Source organism: Pristiophorus japonicus, chromosome 12, assembly GCF_044704955.1.
Source record: "Pristiophorus japonicus isolate sPriJap1 chromosome 12, sPriJap1.hap1, whole genome shotgun sequence".
NCBI lineage: Eukaryota > Metazoa > Chordata > Chondrichthyes > Pristiophoridae > Pristiophorus > Pristiophorus japonicus.
The window spans coordinates 198185871-198204145 of record NC_091988.1 but is presented as its reverse complement, the minus strand read 5'-3'; the positions used below and the strand labels follow the sequence as shown (position 1 = coordinate 198204145).

The 18275-nt window shown below is 44.0% G+C and overlaps 1 protein-coding gene across 1 annotated transcript in view; it reads right to left on the bottom strand.

Annotated features, from left to right (window-relative positions):
• Nucleotides 1–18275, bottom strand: part of oser1 (oxidative stress responsive serine-rich 1) — a 50475-nt gene that overhangs the window by 19556 nt on the left and 12644 nt on the right. The window contains 1 exon segment of the mRNA XM_070895127.1: nucleotides 8961–9080. The gene's annotated coding sequence lies outside the window, so the exon portion shown is untranslated.

Genomic DNA, 18275 nt, shown 5'->3' with positions numbered 1-18275 from the left:
CAATTGGATAAAATATTCCAGCTGAAACCTATTCAGTGATTTACAAAGAGTTAGCATAACTTCCTTGCTTTTGTACTATGACTATTTCTACGACTACAGACTGATCGCAATCTTGGTGTCATATTTGACCCTGAAATGAGCTTTCGACCACATAACCAAGACCGCCCATTTCCACCTCAGTAACATCGCCCGTCTCCACCCCTTGCCTCAGCTCATCCATGCCTTAGTTACCTCTAGACTTGACTAGTCCATCGCATTCCTGGCTGGCCTCCCACATTCTACCCTACGTAAACTAGAGGTGATCCAAAACTTAACCGCCCGTGTCTTAACTAGCACCAAGTCCTGCTCACCCATCACCCCTGTGCTCGCTGACCTACAATGGCTTCCGGTTAAGCAATGCCTCGATTTCAAAATTCTCATCCTTTTTTTCAAATCCCTCCATGGCCTCGCCTCGCCCCTCCCTATCTCTTGTAATTCCACCCCCCCCCCTCCCCCCAGATGTCTGTGCTCCTCTAATTCTGCCTTCCTGAGCATCCCTGATTATAAATCACTCCACTATTGGTGGCCGTGCCTTCTGTTGCCTTGGCCCCAAGCTCTGGAACTCCCTGCCTAAACCTCTCCACTTCTCTACCTCTCTTTCCTCCTTCATGACACTCCTTAAAACATACCTCTCCTGCACTAATTTCTACTTATGCAGCTCGGTGTCCAATTTTTAATCGCAAAGTACTTACGTGAAGCGCCTTGGAACTTTTCACTACATTAAAGACGCTTTATAAATATGTTGTTGTATTTCTAAAGCCAAGGATCCCGCATTTTTTTTAAAAAACAGCCGGATCCACTTGGCCTGTCAGCTTCACAGATTTGTGTACGTACCCACCCCACGTCCAATGTTCCCTTTAAGGTTTTTTTTTGGGGGGGGGCGCCCCTTTAAGGGGCTGCATGGTCCATTCAAAATACCGCCCATGCTCGGTTTTCTCCCCATTTAAAAGCTGCTGAGCCGGCTGGGCGGGAGCTCCAAAGCGCTGTGTGGCCGCACAATGGCCAGATCTCTCTCTTCCTTCACCCTCTTCAAAATTGTACCATTTAGTTTGTGTGTCAGAAGCATTTGTCACCAGGCTGAGACACCGCAGCAGAGTGAGGAGATACCCATGTCAGCACACACTCGGCCGTTAGGACACCAGTTAAACCCATTCTGGAAAGAGCCCAAGGTAAAGCCTGCACTGGTCTCACAGGGCCCTACTGCACTGGCAACCATTGATAGGGAGGTCCCAGTGAGAGCTGCCAACAGGCTGCTGCATTTTTACCACAATATTGGAGCTTGTTCTTTAAAATTTTTTTTATTTTTTTTAATTTCAATTAACAAGAATCTTCAACTGTTTTTACGTTCTCAATCTTGCAATAGAGTAACCAGCATTCAGGACACTGAATTGACAGAAAACTCAAAAAAACCCAGTAAGAATCAGATACATTTTAGGTCTCCTTTAAAGCACAGACTAGGAGATAAATTATATTATGTAGATTTTCATAATGCACTCTCCACATACTTTAGTTGAGATAAACTGACAACCTTGGAGTTTCCCAGCAAAAAGATTTGATAAAATGTGAGTGTGTTTGGCTAATTTCCTACTCGGTCACATGACTGCAGTTTTAGAAAGAGTTGATCAATTGGCTAACCCAACGGATTCAACCGCGAGGTTTTAAGTGGAAACACGGAGTCGGATTACTCCTTCGCACTCCTCCCAACATCACTTGCAATACTTGGGAATGCAGTTTTAAACACCAGTGTAAGGGTTGAAAACCCTCCAAAGGCTGCAACGTATGCTCAACAACAGTGCTCCTCCCATCCAGGAGTGATATCTCAAAGTGCTTTACAATGGAGTGATTAGTGAGGGAAAAGGGGGGAAAGCAGAAGATTTAGAGCAGGGTGCCAAACGATATGGCTGAAAAAAGTTGAGGAGGTTTTTTTGAAAACACAAGCAGCAAGGTGGAGTGAGTTCCAGAGGGCAAGGACATAGTGACCGAGAAAGTGGTCACAGGAGATCAACTGGTTATCTTAAAATGAATATGACCATCCTTTAACTCAGAGTGCAGCAGATAAATATACAGCACTGCGTGATGCTGAATCATACCCGCCAATGGTCAGTGATAGGAGAGTATAACTGGCCTTAACATCCCTGGGCAAATACTGGGATTCCAACAAAGACTGGATCGGCTGGGCCTGCATTCACTGGAGTTTAGAAGGACGAGAGGGGATCTCATAGAAACTTATAAAATTCTGACGGGACTGGACAGGTTAGATGCAGGAAGAATGTTCCCGATGTTGGGGGAAGTCCAGAACCAGGGAACACAGTCTAACGATAAGGGGTAAGCCATTTAGGACCGAGTTCAGGAGAAACTTCTTCACTCAGAGTTGTTAACCTGTGGAATTCCCTATCGCAGAGAGTTGTTGAGGCCAGTTCATTGGATATATTCAAGAGAGAGTTAGATATGGCCCTTACGGCTAAAGGGATGAAGGGGTATGGAGAGAAAGCAGGAAAGGGGTACTGAGGTGAATGATCAGCCATGATCTTATTGAATGGAGGTGCAGGCTCGAAGGGCTGAATGGCCTACTCCTACACCTATTTTCTATGTTTCTATGTTTTCTTTAAAGCAGAATAAATTAGAATATGAAAAGACAGCTGACCGATAAAGATGAGTCAATAAACTGAGATTCTAGAGATTTAAAAAGTTGTGGTTGTGACAATGGGGAAATTATTGTCCTCATTGAATTCCCCTCCAACCCCCCCCCCCAAAATATATAGATGGAACTAAACTGAAAGCTGTGTTTCTCCTCAGTTCCAAAATGCCAGACACATTCTCAAGACAAAGGGAAAATGCACATAGCTGATAAAAGAACTTGGAAGGCTAAGAGACAAGACAACAGGTGATATGTGTGTAGTTTGTCAGGTAGCAAACGAAACTACTCTATTCGCCCTGAGCATTGAGCTATAAGGAGAATCCATTAACAAGGAGACATGCCCCCATCTAAGAAAAACATACAAAGGAAGCAGTACTTCCCAGGCACTGAACACCTTGAGATGTAAAATATATCAAACTCTGGTTTATTTATTCAATATATAACTCGTGGGCCACCCTGACCTGCGAGAGACCACCACCGCAGGTCGGAAGTATAAAGAGCTAGAGCATGCCACTGCAGGTTCCAGCACGAGCCAACACAAATGTGCGACGGCTTCGAGGTGGGCGACTGGGTGACGTCATCAGGACCCAGGTCGCCGTTTGAAGCGTGGGCAGGAGCATTGGTGGGGCCTGGTAAAGCAGAGGAGCGGGAAGGTCATGGTGGACTTGCGACAAGTGATGAGGGATCGTGGCTGATCGTGACAGAGGTGAGGAGAGTGTTTGTAGCGGAGGAGCGCCGAGGGCCCAGGGACAGCACAGGCCTGCACACATTGCGTTATGTGCGCACAGTAGCTCCGTGCAGCAGAGCAGGTCTCCAATCGTCCATTAACCCTTGCCACTGGATAAAGGCCTAGCTCTGTCAAGCCCGTGTGGCGTCTGATGTGCAACGGTCACCACACATTTTTTTTTTTTTTAAATCCACGCACAGGCATCTTCCACCCCTTCAACTGGAGTTCAGGACTGGAACATCGGGTCCTTCATTGAAACATCTGTGAACTCATGTGGAAGCAAGTCATCCTCGCTCGAGGGACTGCCTATGATATAACATGAAAGAGTAGAAATTTTGGGCCCAAGTTTCCACATGATTTGCGCCTGATTTTTAGGAGCAACTGGTGGAGAACGGACTATCTTAGAAATCGCAATTCTCCACATTTTTATTTCTGCAGTTCTAGTCAGGTAGAACAGTTCTACTTTGGAACAGAATTTTTTCTTCAAAAGGGGGCGTGTCCGGCCACTGACACCTGATTTCAAAGTTTCCACAGTGAAAACGTACTCCAAACTAAAGTAGAATGGAGCAAGTGAAGATTTTTGTAGAACTGAAAAAACCTGTTCTACACATTAAAAAATCAGGCACAGGTTACAAATTAGGCGTCCAGAACGAGGTGCGGGGGGAGGGGGGGGGGGTGGAGGGAAGTCATTAAATTCTACAATAAATCTTTATTTATACTTCTACAAATATTATACAAATAAATCCAACCTGAATAAACATTTATAAGCAAAGAAAAGATTAAATAAACCATCTTCCTACCTGTGTGAAAGTGCTTTAGGCATGGAGAATGCTGCAGTCAGCCTGAGGCGCCCGTTCTTCCCGCTGGGGGGGGGGGGGTGAGAAAGAGAGGAGAGAAGACGCCCGTTCTTTCCCGCGGGGGTGGGGGGGGGGACGACAGTGAGAAGGCTGCAAGTGCTGATAGCAATGTGCTTTTATTAAAAAAAAAATTCAAAAATTAAACAGCTACAAAGAACTACAAAAATGGGCGCGTGCCAATGTTTTTTCACACTGAGCATACGCGAACACTCCAACACGCACGCGCAGCGTTGCCGGCAGGAAAAAAACTAATTTAAATAGTACTTACAAAATCGGCGCGAGTGCAGGCTCCGCCCCCCTGGGCGCCGCACCAGGCAGACAAGGAGCTGCAGCACGCTCCAGAATCGCGAGTTGTTTTTTTTAAGGCGCCGTTTTAGGCGCGAAAAATGGACGCCCAGCTCGGAGGGGTGCCCGTTTTTTATCGTGTGGAAATTTGGGCCCATAGAAAATAGGTGCAGGTGTAGGCTATGTGGTCTTTCGAGCCTGCACCACCATCCAATAAGATCATGGCTGATCATTCCCTCAGTACCCCTTTTCTGCTTTCTCTCCATACCCCTTGATCCCCTTAGCCGTAAGGGCCATATCTAACTCCCTCTTGAATATATCCAATGAACTGGCATCAACAACTCTCTGTGGCAGGGAATTCCACAGGTTAACAACTCTCAGTGAAGAAGTTTCTCCTCATCTCAGTCCAAAATGACCTACCCCTTATCCCAAGACTGTGTCCCCTGGTTCTGGACTTCCCAACATCGGGAACATTCTTCCTGCATCTAACCTGTCCCGTCCCGTCAGAATCTTATATGTTTCTATGAGATCCCCTCTCATCCTTCTAAACTCCAATGTATAAAGGCCTAGTTGATCCAGTCTCTCCTCATATGTCAGTCTAGCCATCCCAGGAATCGGTCTGGTGAACCTTCGCTGCACTCCCTCAATAGCAAGAACGTCCTTCCTCAGATTAGGAGACCAAAACGGAACACAATATTCCAGGTGAGGCCTCACCAAGGCCCTGTACAACTGCAGTAAGACCTCCCTGCTCCTATACTCAAATACCCTAGCTATGAAGGCCAACATGCCATTTGCCTTCTTCACCACCTGCTGTACTTGTATGCCAACTTTCAATGACTGATGAACCATGACACCCAGGTCTCGTTGCACCTCCCCTTTTCCTAATCTGCCGCCATTCAGATAATATTCTGTCTTCGCGTTTTTGCCCCCAAAGTGGATAACCTCACATTTATCCACATTATACTGCATCTGCCATGCATTTGCCCACTCACCTAACCTGTCCAAGTCGCCCTGCAGCCTCCTAGCGTCCCCCTCACAGCTCACACCGCCACCCAGTTTAGTGTCATCTGCAAACTTGGAGATATTACACTCAATTCCTTCATCCAAATAACAACCCCAAAGGCTAAAGCTTTAGTCAAAGGCAGTCATGTTGTCCTCATCTTGAAGGTTTACCAACCTGACTCGCTCAAAAAAGGCCTCGTTGCTGATCAGACTCTAAACACACAGTTCTAAAAAGGACATATTTAACTCCTTGTTGACCACTTACGTTGTTCCAGCACTTTAAAATTCTCATGTGTGTGTTCAAATCCCCCTATGGCCTTGGCCCTCCCTATCGCTGTAACCTCCTCCAACCCCACAACCCTGAGATCTCTGCGCTCGTCCAATTCTGGCCTTTTGAGCCTCCGTGATTATAATAGCTCCACCATTGGCGGCCGTGCCTTCAGTTGCCTATGCTCTCTACCTCTCTACCTTCCTTTGAGATGCCCCTTGAAACCTACCTCTTTGACCAAGCTTTTGGTCACCTGTCCTAATACCTCATTATCTGGCTGTGTCAAATTTTGTTTCATAACACTCCTGTGAAGCACCTTGGGATGTTTTACGTTAAAGGTGCTACATAAATACAAGTTGTTGTTTTGCTGCATCTTTTAACAAGTGTATATTATTTAAGATAAAGCTGACCAAACTTTAAGCCTATATTAATTCCTCTGATGGCATAATGTCTTCTGCTTTTTGGAAGGAATGGGAAAATTGTTCAGGGCAATGCACGTATTCTCCAATGAATAAATCAACATGATTAGAGGTTTGCTATATCTGGGTAAGCCAGTCTGCACAGGGGATGTAAAAGGGCACGCATTTCCTTTCATAGGAGATTTGGTTTGTATGACCAACAGGTTATAAACAGAAATCAGAAGTGTTGGGGAAAAGCCCAAATTGAAACAGTGGTCACTGGAACAGCGTGACACCACCATTCCAAGCCTTGTTTATGAGCTAGTCCAAGGCTTCCCATTGCAGCTGGATCACCCCCTTCGAGAGAAATGTCACATTTCAGTTCATATAAACTGCTGCAAAACACAATTATTCCAACACAGCAGTACTTTTCATTAGATTTAAATTTAAAGTCAGATCAAACATTAATTATAATTCCCAAAAGGATGTTTCGCCTGGTCTAGAACGTGTGGATCCGAGCAGGAAACTGGCGGAGTGGATTGTATGCCCGTTATAGAACCTGCACGATTTTCATTTCCATGGAAACAAAAATTGGACAGGTTCTAATGAGCGTTGTATCCACTATGGGCCCAAGTTTTCACATGATTCGCGCCTGATTTTTAGGAGCAACTGGTGGAGAACGGACTATTTTAGAAATCGCAATTCTCCACATTTTTTTTTCTGCAGTTCTAGTCAGGTAGAACAGTTCTAGTTTAGAACAGAATTTTTTCTTCAAAAGGGGGCGTGTCCGGCCACTGACGCCTGATTTGGAAGTTTCTACAGTGAAAACGTACTCCAAACTAAAGTAGAATGGAGCCAGTGAAGATTTTTGTAGAACTGAAAAAACCTGTTCTACACATTAAAAAATCAGGCGCAAGTTACAAATTAGGCGTCCAGAATGAGGTGGGGGGGGGGGAAGGGAACTCATTAAATTCGACAATAAATCCTTATTTATACTTCTACAAATATTATACAAATAAATCCAACCTGAATAAACATTTATAAGCCAAGAAACGATTAAATAAACCATCTTCCTACCTGTGTGAAAGTGCTTCAGCCAGGGAGAATTCTGCAGCCGTTCGTGCCGCTGAGCGGGAGGGTTTAGAGGGGGGGGAGGGAGGGAGGGAGAGAGGGAGAGAGGGAGAGAGGGAGAGAGGGAGAGAGGGAGAGAGAGAGAGAGAGAGAGAGAGAGAGAGAGAGAGAGAGAGAGAGTGAGAGAGAGAGAGAGAGAGAGAGAGAGAGAGAGAGAGAGAGAGAGAGAGAGAGAGAGAGAGAGAGAGTGGGGGAGGGAGAGAGAGAGAGAGCGGGAGAGAGAGAGAGAGAGAGAGAGAGAGAGAGAGAGAGAGAGAGCGGGGGGGGGGGGGGTCGGGGTCGGGGAACAGGAGCGCGGGTCGGGTCGGGTCAGTCGGGGGGGGGGGGGGGGGGGGACGGAGCAGGAGCTGGCCGTGGGAGCAGCCTCATTCACGCAGCCCCAGTGAGGCCATTCAGCCAGGGCTAGGGGCTGCGTGCTTTGGGCCCCTCCCACACAGTTCAGCGCCTGGAGCTACTGCACTTGCGTGCCAACTGTAGCGCGCATGTGCAGAGATCCTGGCTCCGCCCCCCCCCACAGCTCGTGCTGGCTGCGCCGAGGGCCAGAGGACCTGTAAGTAGGTGGAGAATACAGAGGATATTTTTAGACGCCGTTTTAGGCGCGAAAAATGAGCGCCCAGCTCGGAGGGACGCCCGTTTCTTTTCTTGTGCAAACTTGGGCCCTATGAGTTAACTCCTCCTAAGCTGTGAAGGTGAAATATGCCAATTCCCAAGCACACAGAGCCCTCACACAGCACGAGAACTGGCAACGCAACTGGTTATTAGCAACGCAACAGGCAACTAAACAGTACCCAAGGCCACAGGAACACACCGCAATGGTCACACACGCAACTAATAGAAACATAGAAAATAGGCGCAGGAGTAGGCCATTCAGCCCTTCGAGCCTGCACCACCATTCAATAAGATCATGGCTGATCATTCACCTCAGTATCCCTTTCCTGCTTTCTCTCCATAACCCTTGGTCCCTTTAGCCGTAAGGGCCATATCTAACTCTCTCTTGAATATATCCAATGAACAGCTTTGATAATAACTTTTATTTATATAGCGCCGTTAACGTAGTAAAACGTCCCAAGGCGCTTCACAGCAGTGTTACATGACCCGACTGCTCCAAAAACCTCGCACAGAAACAAGGCGGATTTTCCATTTAGTTCCTTTATATTAATTTTCATACTCTTATTAGTCACGACATAACTGGATCACAGTTTGTAGTGTGGTAGTCGTCCAATTCATTCAGCCACTATGTGCATGTGCGCGTGACTGTTCCCCTGTAGCCTACAGTCAGTTATCAAAATAACAAGCCCAGACCCATGTGGTGTATACAGTAGTTATTAGGAACTGCATACAGAATAGGCACTGTAGCAGAAGGACCGGTGAAATATAGAAACCGACATCCTCTGCAACAAATCATCTAGGTTTTCACTTACTAGATCTAAAAAAAAAGTGTCAAAATGTTCTTATTCCTTTCAAATGGTCCAATATTACATTTCTTCCTTGTCCCAATAATTTTTGCTTAAAACAGATTAGGGATTTTTTATTTTTTTATTAATACCACAATAACATCAATTTATCTTCCAACTACATGTCCATTTTACTTTTCCTTCTCCAATTTAAGTCCTACCTTTAAGCAGTCGTACAAGCAATTGGAATTTCCCTCATTTAGTTTCCCGAAGTCACTGATTTGAATCTTTCTTTTACTTTCATTTTCTATGCAGCCTGGTGAAAACACGGACTAGTTTTCCTTACATGTGGGGAAAAAAAAGAAAAGTTTATGAACAACTTGACATTAAAATGCACTCAAACAAAATCCACATTTTCAGCACAAAACCAGGAAATTCTAATACTCTAAATCCAGCGAATAAGGTAAACCTCCCATTTTATAATTGACATTTTAATGAAAATTCTACTTTGCATTCCTCTTTTTAGATATAAAAATAACCATAAAACCTGCAGCTTAGTTTATTATCATGTTTCTACATTGGTTGGGCGGGTTGAATTCAGGTTTCACACCAAACATTTAGTGTCTAGTGATACAATGACAAATGCAACAAAGGTCCATTGTAAAAGGAACTAAATTGAGGACCTACCTTACTTTGCGCTAAAATTATGCAAGAATGCAATAGTTACCTGCAGAATTTAGCAGGTATGATAACAGGTGAATGCATGAACAAAGTGTAGTGTTTGAAATAAGTATGTGATCAAAAGTTCTTCTTGTGTGCAATCAGGAAAAATACACATTAAATTCCCACATTTTGTACAAACATTGTACTTCAAGGTGAATATAACAGAACCGACTTTGATCAGATACAATTCAACATCAGGAAACACATGAAAAATGTATTTGCATCTGAAAAAGTAATTTTTCTTGGAGGATTTTAATTTGATCATTCAGATGATTAAAAATTATATTGTGCATTTTCCCCAAATCCTGTAGCTGACCTCTGGGTGAAATGTTTCCACCCAGAGGGTGGTGGGGGTCTAGAACACACTGCCTGAAAGCGTGGTAGAGACAGAAACCTTCACCACATTTAAAAAGTACTTGGATATGCACCTGAAGTGCCGTAACCTATGGACCAAGAGCTGGAAAGTGGGATTAGGCTGGATAGCTTTTTTTTAAATAAAAGTTGGCACTGAAATGATGGGCCGAATGGCCTCCTTCAGTGCTTTCAATTTCTATGATTCGATGATTAAAGGCACTATATAAATACAAGTAGGTTATGATGTTGGAATCAAGCACGATCAACCAGCGGGAAAGATAACATGCTGTGCACCAAACATGGCTCCACTAGACCAAGTTTAATGCATTTAGCAACAATGGGGACAATTAAAAACTGGATCAGTTTCCCTGGTGGGTAAAAGCACCATTAATGTTAGTACTAAAAGTACTATATCATACCGAGACCAGGATTTCTAGGCTGTGTTGAATTAGTTGATCTCAGGTCAAACACTATAATTGGCCTCAGCACCCCTGGGATGAATAGGGGGCCAGGAGAAGGGGTACAGTCAGGATTCCTGCTATTCAATGACTGCTGTTTGAAAGTGTGCTTCTGCAAATGAGACAGTGGGAGGAAAAAGGCAGGCATTGTCAGTTTCAGAGGTGATGTTCTTCACTTCAAATAGCCTGTCAATAACCACCGTCTAGGCTCACGCATTAAAAATAACCATGTGGCTGGATTGCTGTGCCCAAGGAACCATGTCCCAGCAAGAATGTCAAATGAAGAGGGGAAGAAATGAAGGTAAAAAGATTGGACTAACAGAAAATTGAATGCAACACATGATTTACATCTCCCCGTCCCCCCCCCATCTCTAAAAAGGAAATATTTAACAAAATGCCTCTAGCAATTGCATGCATGTAGTACAGCATGTTCTTTTACTGGTATTTTGGTTTAATAGGTTTAACATGGACTGGTCACCATAGCAACTGCATCATCTACAAGGGTCAGCTGGAAGTCATTTCAGCAGAAATCAGACCTGCTTGATGTCAAACTTGCAGTACGAGCAAAATTTCCAATTCAGTGCAATGTTAGGAGCCTCATAATAAGAACACCCTGCTCTAAGTTTAAAAAAAATTCCCTTGATATCATATGGCAGTGTTAAAGCTCTCCAGACAATGATCACTTTTGAAGTGCAGTGCATTTGGTTAAGCAAAGACTGTGGCCGATCTGTCAGTTACCTATGCTAAAAGAGGCAACAACAACTTGTATTTATAGAACACCTTTAACATAGTACAACGTCCCGAAGGACCTCACAGGAGTGTTATAAAGAAAGACTTGCACTTATATAGCACCATTCACGACCACCGGGCGTCTCAAAGCACTTTACAGACAATGAAGTACTTTTTGGAGTGTAGTCATGGCTGTAATGTGGGAACCATGGCAGCCAATTTGCGCACAGAAAACTCCGTGACCAGATAATCTGTTTTTTGTGTTATGTTGATTGAGGGATATTGGCCAGGACACCAGGGAGAACTCACCTGCTCTTCTTTCAAATAGTGCCATGGGATCTTTTACATCCACCAGAGAGAGCAGACGGGGCCTCTGTTTAACGTCTCATCCAAAAGACGGCACCTCTGACAGTGCAGCACTCCCTCAGTACTGCACTGGAGTTTCAGCCTAGATTTATTTTAAAATATGTTCAAGTTCCTGGAGTGGGACTTGAACCCACAACCTTCTGCCTTGGAGGCGAGTGTGCTACCAACTGAGCCACAGCTGACAGTTATCAAACAAAATTTGACAAGGAGACAGCATAATTTGACAGGTGACCAAAAGCTTGGTGAAATAAATAGGTTTTAAGGAGCCTTTTAAAAGGAGGAGAGGGAGAGAGGTTTAGTGAGGGAATTCCAGAGTTTCAGACCTTGGCAGCTGAAGGCATGGCCAACAACTGTGGAGTGCTGGAAAGACCTTACAGTTTAACACACTTCCAAAGCGTTAGCCTAGATTATGTGTTCAGCTCCAAGAGTGGCACTTGATCCAATACAGCTTTTGACACAGACAAACTGAACCACACTCTCAACAACTATGAATACTCTGCTGGGGCTTTGCAATGTTTCACATTACATTATTTTTATTGTTAAATGTGAGTGTGCACTCATCAAAAAATAGTGTTATCGATATAAAGCATCGGAACACTTCCATCACATTCACTTTCAGCATCAAATTTTCATGTACCCTCACTGGTTAGAGGCAAGGATGACAAGATCTTTCTCACCCCTTCCCAAACTGCTATGTCTGAACCCAACCAGTGATTTCTCTTCCCAAAGATTCTCACATCAATCCTCACATTGCAATGAAGGATTACACACCCAGACCATCAAAAAACAGACTCTTTACAGATGTTGGCAGACCTGTGCATTTCCAGCATTTTCCCTTTTAAATTTCATTATTCCTTATGAATTCTGAGTGAATTTATTAATTCCATGCCAAAGTATGGACTATTTTCCAACAATTGGAGCAGGTTTTTTTAGAAACAAGCTACAAAATATTTTCTTTACTGCTTAATGCTGTGTAAATTAAATAATTAAATAGGATGTGGAAAATGTGAAGCCTTGTACATGTCACATGCCATCAAAAATCTGCAAAGAACCACAGTTGGACCCAAGGCAAGTTGACCAACTATGTAACTCTTGCCAACGTAGGACAGATTAACATTAAGTGATACAATGAGGTGAACCTGGACCGACAGTTCTTGGATCTTTATCTGGAAATGGCAAGATTTATGTAAAATCTGTAAGTAATCACAGCAGCAGCTATCCATTCAACTTCAGATGATAAAAGATCAAGTTCTGCCCTAAGCTAAAAATTCCAAGGTACCAAATCACTTCGCATTCACATCACTGTGTAGAATTCATCATTCAAATACAACACTTCCAATACAAAAATTATAGAAAGTTCCCCCTATTTGTTATACTCAGCACGAATGGTAAATCTGCAGTCACATCTCTTGTGACAGCAGAATATTTCAGAAATGCAATCATGTTCACATTAAATGCGTTTTGCTTACAGGTTAATGAATGAGTACATGGTTTATGGTACAAAGATTTGCAAGCTAGTATTTCTGATCCAGGGATTGCAGAAACCTTGATCCAAATTTTTCTAGCAAGGCAGTTTTGAATTTATCGCGATCTAGTCTTTCAGATGAGACATTAAACCTATCATAAGCTAGCTAACATTATGAGGCAGATTAGAAGATTTTATTGCATTTCGTTTTGAAATTTTTCCATCATGCTTAGCAGGACAATGTACACTAGCTGGCTCGTTGAAGGTGTTCAACACACCAAGGTCCTCAGTTTGATCTAACCTAGCCCAGCACCTGTTAAATGCTCACAAAATATCTATTGTTGGCACAGAAAATTTATATAAAACACCAAGATAAAAGATCAAGGATAACTTTTAATACGTCAAATTTCTCTATGTCCACCCCACCCCCTCAGTTTTACTTCAACTACACAGTAACTTTTCCAGCTTGTGCTGAATTCTATCTGCCATGTTTTATAACATTCAAATAAATCATATCCAATGTACTTGGAGGGGACTAATTGGATAGTTCTTTCAAAGAGCTGGCACAGGGACGAAAGGCCGAATGACCTCTTTCTGTGCTGTATGATTCTATGATTTCAAGGCCTGTACTGCAGGTTCCTGTCTATATTTAAAGACCTTGTGGATCTATTTAAGAGCAGGGAATCCTCTCAGTATTAAGGCCAACATTCCTCTCAACCAATGCCATAAAATAGAACAAATGAATTTGCTTTGCCTGACACATTTGGACATGCCTATAAGGCGTTCAACCTGAGCTCTTTTTTCTTTCCCACATCTCAGTTGCCGAGACAAATTTTCCTCCACCTCTGAAACATCAGCCGCACCCACCATTACCCCCAAGCTATCAAAATCCAAATTCACACAGTTATCACCACAAGGCTCAATTTCTTGAACCGTCTTCTGAAGGGTTTCCACAAACTACCGCTCCATGGTCTCTCTGTTCATCCAGTATACTGCCATGCCTTCTTTTTCCTCCCAAAATGCATGACCTCACGCGCATCCAGATTAAACTGCATCTGCCACCCGTCTGCCCATGTCTCCCTGAATCCTTTTACAGTCCCCCATGCTATTTACAACACCCCTACTTTTGTGTGATCAGCAAATTTCACGGCTGTTTCTTGTACCCATGTCCAAAACACCTATATACAAACAAAACAAAAGTGGACACAGACTTCTGGGGTACACTACTTCCAACACATCACAAATTCTCCAATTTTAGACTTTATAGCAAAATTGAAGCTCATGGGATTATAGGGACAGTGACTGAGTGGATACAAAATTAGCTAAGACAGAAAGCAGAGAGTAGTGGTGAACAGTTGTTTTTCAGACTGAAGGATGGTATGCAGTGCTGTTCCCCAGGAGTCTGTATTAGGACCACTGCTCTTTCTGATGTATATTAAAGACCTGCACTTGGGTACACAAAGCATCATTTCAAAGTTTGCAGATGATACGGTTTATATTTCTGAGTTTTGTAAGAGGATAGCAATAGACTTCAGGAGGGCATTGATAGACTGGTGAAATGGGCAGATACAAGACAGATGAAATTTAATGCTAAGCAGTGTGAAGTGATTCATTTTGGTACCTGTACAAAGAATGAGGAGAGGCAATATAAACTAAATGGTACAATTTTAAAGGGGGTGCAGAAACAGTGAGACCTGGGGGCGTACGTATACAAGTTTTTGAAGTTGGCGCGACGTTGAGGCGGCTGTTAAAAGGCATACGGGATCATTGGCTTTATTAATAGAGCCACAAAATAAAAAAACAAGGAAGTTATGCTAAACTTTTATAAAACATGGGTTAGGCCTCAGCTGCAGCATTGCAGCCAATGCTGGGTACCACACTTTACAAAGGACATCAAGGCTTTAAAGAGTGTGCAGAAGAGGTTATTAGAATAGTACCAGGGATGCAGGACTTCAGTTACGTAGAAAGATTAGAGAAACTGAAATTGAGCAGAGAAGGCTAAGGGGAGATTTGCTGGAGGTGTTCACATCTTGAAAGGCTTTTAAATAAGAGTAAATAAGAGGAAACTATTTCCATTGGCAGAGGGGTAGGTAACCCGAGGGCACAGATTTAATAATTGGCAAAATAAATTTGTTTTAAAAACATTTTTAAACACAGTGAGTTATCAACATCTGGAATGCACAGCCTGAAAGGGATTTGGAAAATACTTGAACAGGAAAAATTTGCTGGACTATTGAGAAAGAGCAGGGGAGTGGGACTAATTGGAGAGTTTTTAAAAAAAAAGCCAGCACAGGCATGATGGACCAAATGGTTTCCTTCAGTGGAATTCTATGATTTATTTACCCTCTTTAGTGTTCATCCACCAGCTTTCTAGCCACACTGACATTTCCTCTCATACCATGTGCCTGAATATTTCTAACAAGCCTCTTGAGACACCTTATCAAATGCCTCCTGAAAATCCATATCCGCTGCATATACGGCATTCTATTAATTCAGCCAATTTTGCCAAAGGTAGTCATTTCTTCAAAATAAAAACTCAAATATGTCTAGTACTGTGGCCTTCAATATGTACTCGTCTTTGATTAAACAATTTCTAAATGCTCACTGTCTCAAATTATGGATTCTAAGAGTTAGTTCATAACTGATGTTAGACAACCTGGTCTACAGTTACCCAGTTTAAAAAAAAATTCATTCTCGGGATGAGGCAAGGCCATCATTTATTGCCCATCCCTAGTTCATAGAATCATATAGCACAGGAGGTCATTCGGCCGATCGTGCCTAGTCCGGTTGCCCACTGGTAACAGTTTTAATACAACTGAGTGGCTTCCTAGACCACTTTAAAGGGCAGTTAAGAGTCAACCACATTGATGTGGAGCTGGAGTTACACATAGGCCAGACCGGGTAAGGTCAGCACGTTTCCTTCCCTAAAGGTAAAGGTAGTGGTAGGCCAAATCGTTGAACTACTGCAATGTAGCAGCTGGATACAACGGAGTGGCTTGCTAGGCCGCTCCAGTGAGCAGTTAAGAGTCAACCATGCCAGCGTGGGACTGGAGTCACATACAAACCAGGTAAGGTTGCAGGTTTCCTTCCCTCAAGGACATTATTGAGCCAGTTGGTTTTTATGGCAATCCAACAGCTTCACGGTCACTTTTATTACTACAACCCTTTTATTTCCAATTCAAATACTCAAGTCAAGCTGGGATTTGAATTCACATTGTCTGGATTATTAATCCCGACCTCTGGATTACTGGTCTGGTAACATAACCACTACACTACGTGGTTATCCTCCTCTCCCTCCAGTCCAATGGCACAGGATGCACATTAGGAAGGAATGAAAAATTATAGCCGGAGCATCTGCTCGTTCCTCTGACAACAGCCTAGAGTACATGCCATCAGGGCCCACTGACATATCCACTCAGAGTTCTGCTAATTTCACTTGTACATTGCACAGAAGATTGCTCCCTTTCTAACACGTGGCTGTGCACGAAGATCGCTGCAACCTGACCAAAGGAGGAATCCAAACCAATAAAGGAGCAGGTAAGTTGGCTGAGCAAGTCCTCAACTCTAACCCACAGCAGAGGCAAAAGTATCAGGACAGACTGAGGCACAGTGCAAAAGGGAAATACGGCAAAATGCTACAGGGCGGGGCAGAGAACCCATTAAAAAAAATCTAGACTTTGAAATCATAGTAAACAGTGATCGTACAGACAATGGAAGCTCTGGACTATCACTTAAAGACTTTGAGGGCCCACAGCTCACTGAACAGCTTCAGACTACCAGGCAAGCCTCAGGCCACTTCCTCTGCCCAGACCAGCCACCCTTCTGTCTGTCCATCAGTCTCTCTCCCCCCACCCCTCCCCTCCCCCACAAAAGACCCAGTACCCTGCTGTCTACTACCAACTGGGCCCTTCCTCCTGGACATAGACTTTGACTTCAATCTTAATCCAAAGCATCACTCAACAACAAACTTCTATCTACATTTCTCAATCTGCTGCTCAAAAGGTCTACTTTAGCTATGCTTGGGTTTTTTCATTGACTTGTTCACAAAGTTCTTCCTGTGTCCATGCCCTTGCACTTCAGGTAGTGAAGAAGGGGCCGTATAGGGAAAATGGCCAGGGTGGGAGACAGCAAGGGTTTTACTGGGGACAAGGTCATCAAATGTGGAGGAGAGGGAGTGAGTTAGTAGACCAATAACTGCAGAAGTAGAGTGGCAAATGGAGGAACGACAGCTAGACAGCAGGGAGTTTGAAAGTGCAATTAGATCATTGGGGAAGAGAAAAAAGTTCCATGAATTTTCTTCATCCTTGGAAGGGTTTTCAAGATGGTGATCAGAGATACAGCACAGACATCAACAATTTTATACCTCCAAAAAATGTATTAAGACATTTATGTAGCATCTTTCACTACCAACCAGAAGTCTGAGCACTTTACAGCCAATGAAGTACTTTTTGAAATGTAGTCACTGTTGTAATGTGGGAAATGCGGCAGTCAATTTGCACACAGCAAGCTCCCACACACAGCAATGTGATGATGACCAGATAAACTGTTTTAGTGATGTTGATTAAGGGATAAATATTGGCCAGGATAATGGGGAGAACTCCACTGCTCTTCTTCGAAATAGTGCCATGGGATCTTTTACGTCCACTTGAGAGCATACGGGACCTCGGTTTAACGTCTCATCCGAAAGACGGCACCTCCGACACTGCTGCACCCCTCAACACTGCACTGGAGTGTCGGCCTATATTTTTTGTGCTCAAGTTTCTGGAGTTGGACTAGAACCCACAACCTTCTGACTCAGAGGCAAGTGTGCTACCCACTGCGCCACAGCTGACACTATCAAATGATATCCAACAAAATGCACTTGTACTGTCATCATCGGCAGTCCCTCGAAGCGAGGATGACTTGCTTCCACGCCAAAAAAAGGATGAGTTCACGGGTGTTTCAATGAAGGACCTAATATTCCAGATCCCGAACTACATTGTGAAGGGTGGAAGATGCCTGTGCGTGGATATTTTTTTTTTAAATGCATGCTGGCCGTTGCACACTAGCCACCACACGGGCTTGACAGAGTTAGTTCTTGGTCCAGTGGCAAGAATTACCCAAGACGACTGGAGACCAGCTCTGCTGCACAGACCTAGTGCGCACACATATCGCAGTGTGGGCTGGCCTGTGCTGCCTCTGGGCCCTGGCCTCTTCTGGGTCTTAAACTCACGCCTCTCCTGGGCCCCGGTCACTTCCCTCTACCGACGCTTGCCGCTCCTTCACCCCCTCCTGCTGTGCCTGCCCGCACTGCAATCAGAGACCAGGCTTCGCAGCCGTCGCCCTCCTGCAGCAGCATGTGCTGCTCCGTGAAGTGGTATGCCACCACACGCTGCTCCCCCCAATGGCCCCGGCCTGCTGATGGTCTTGCTGTACTATATAGTCAAAGCAATGATGTGTAC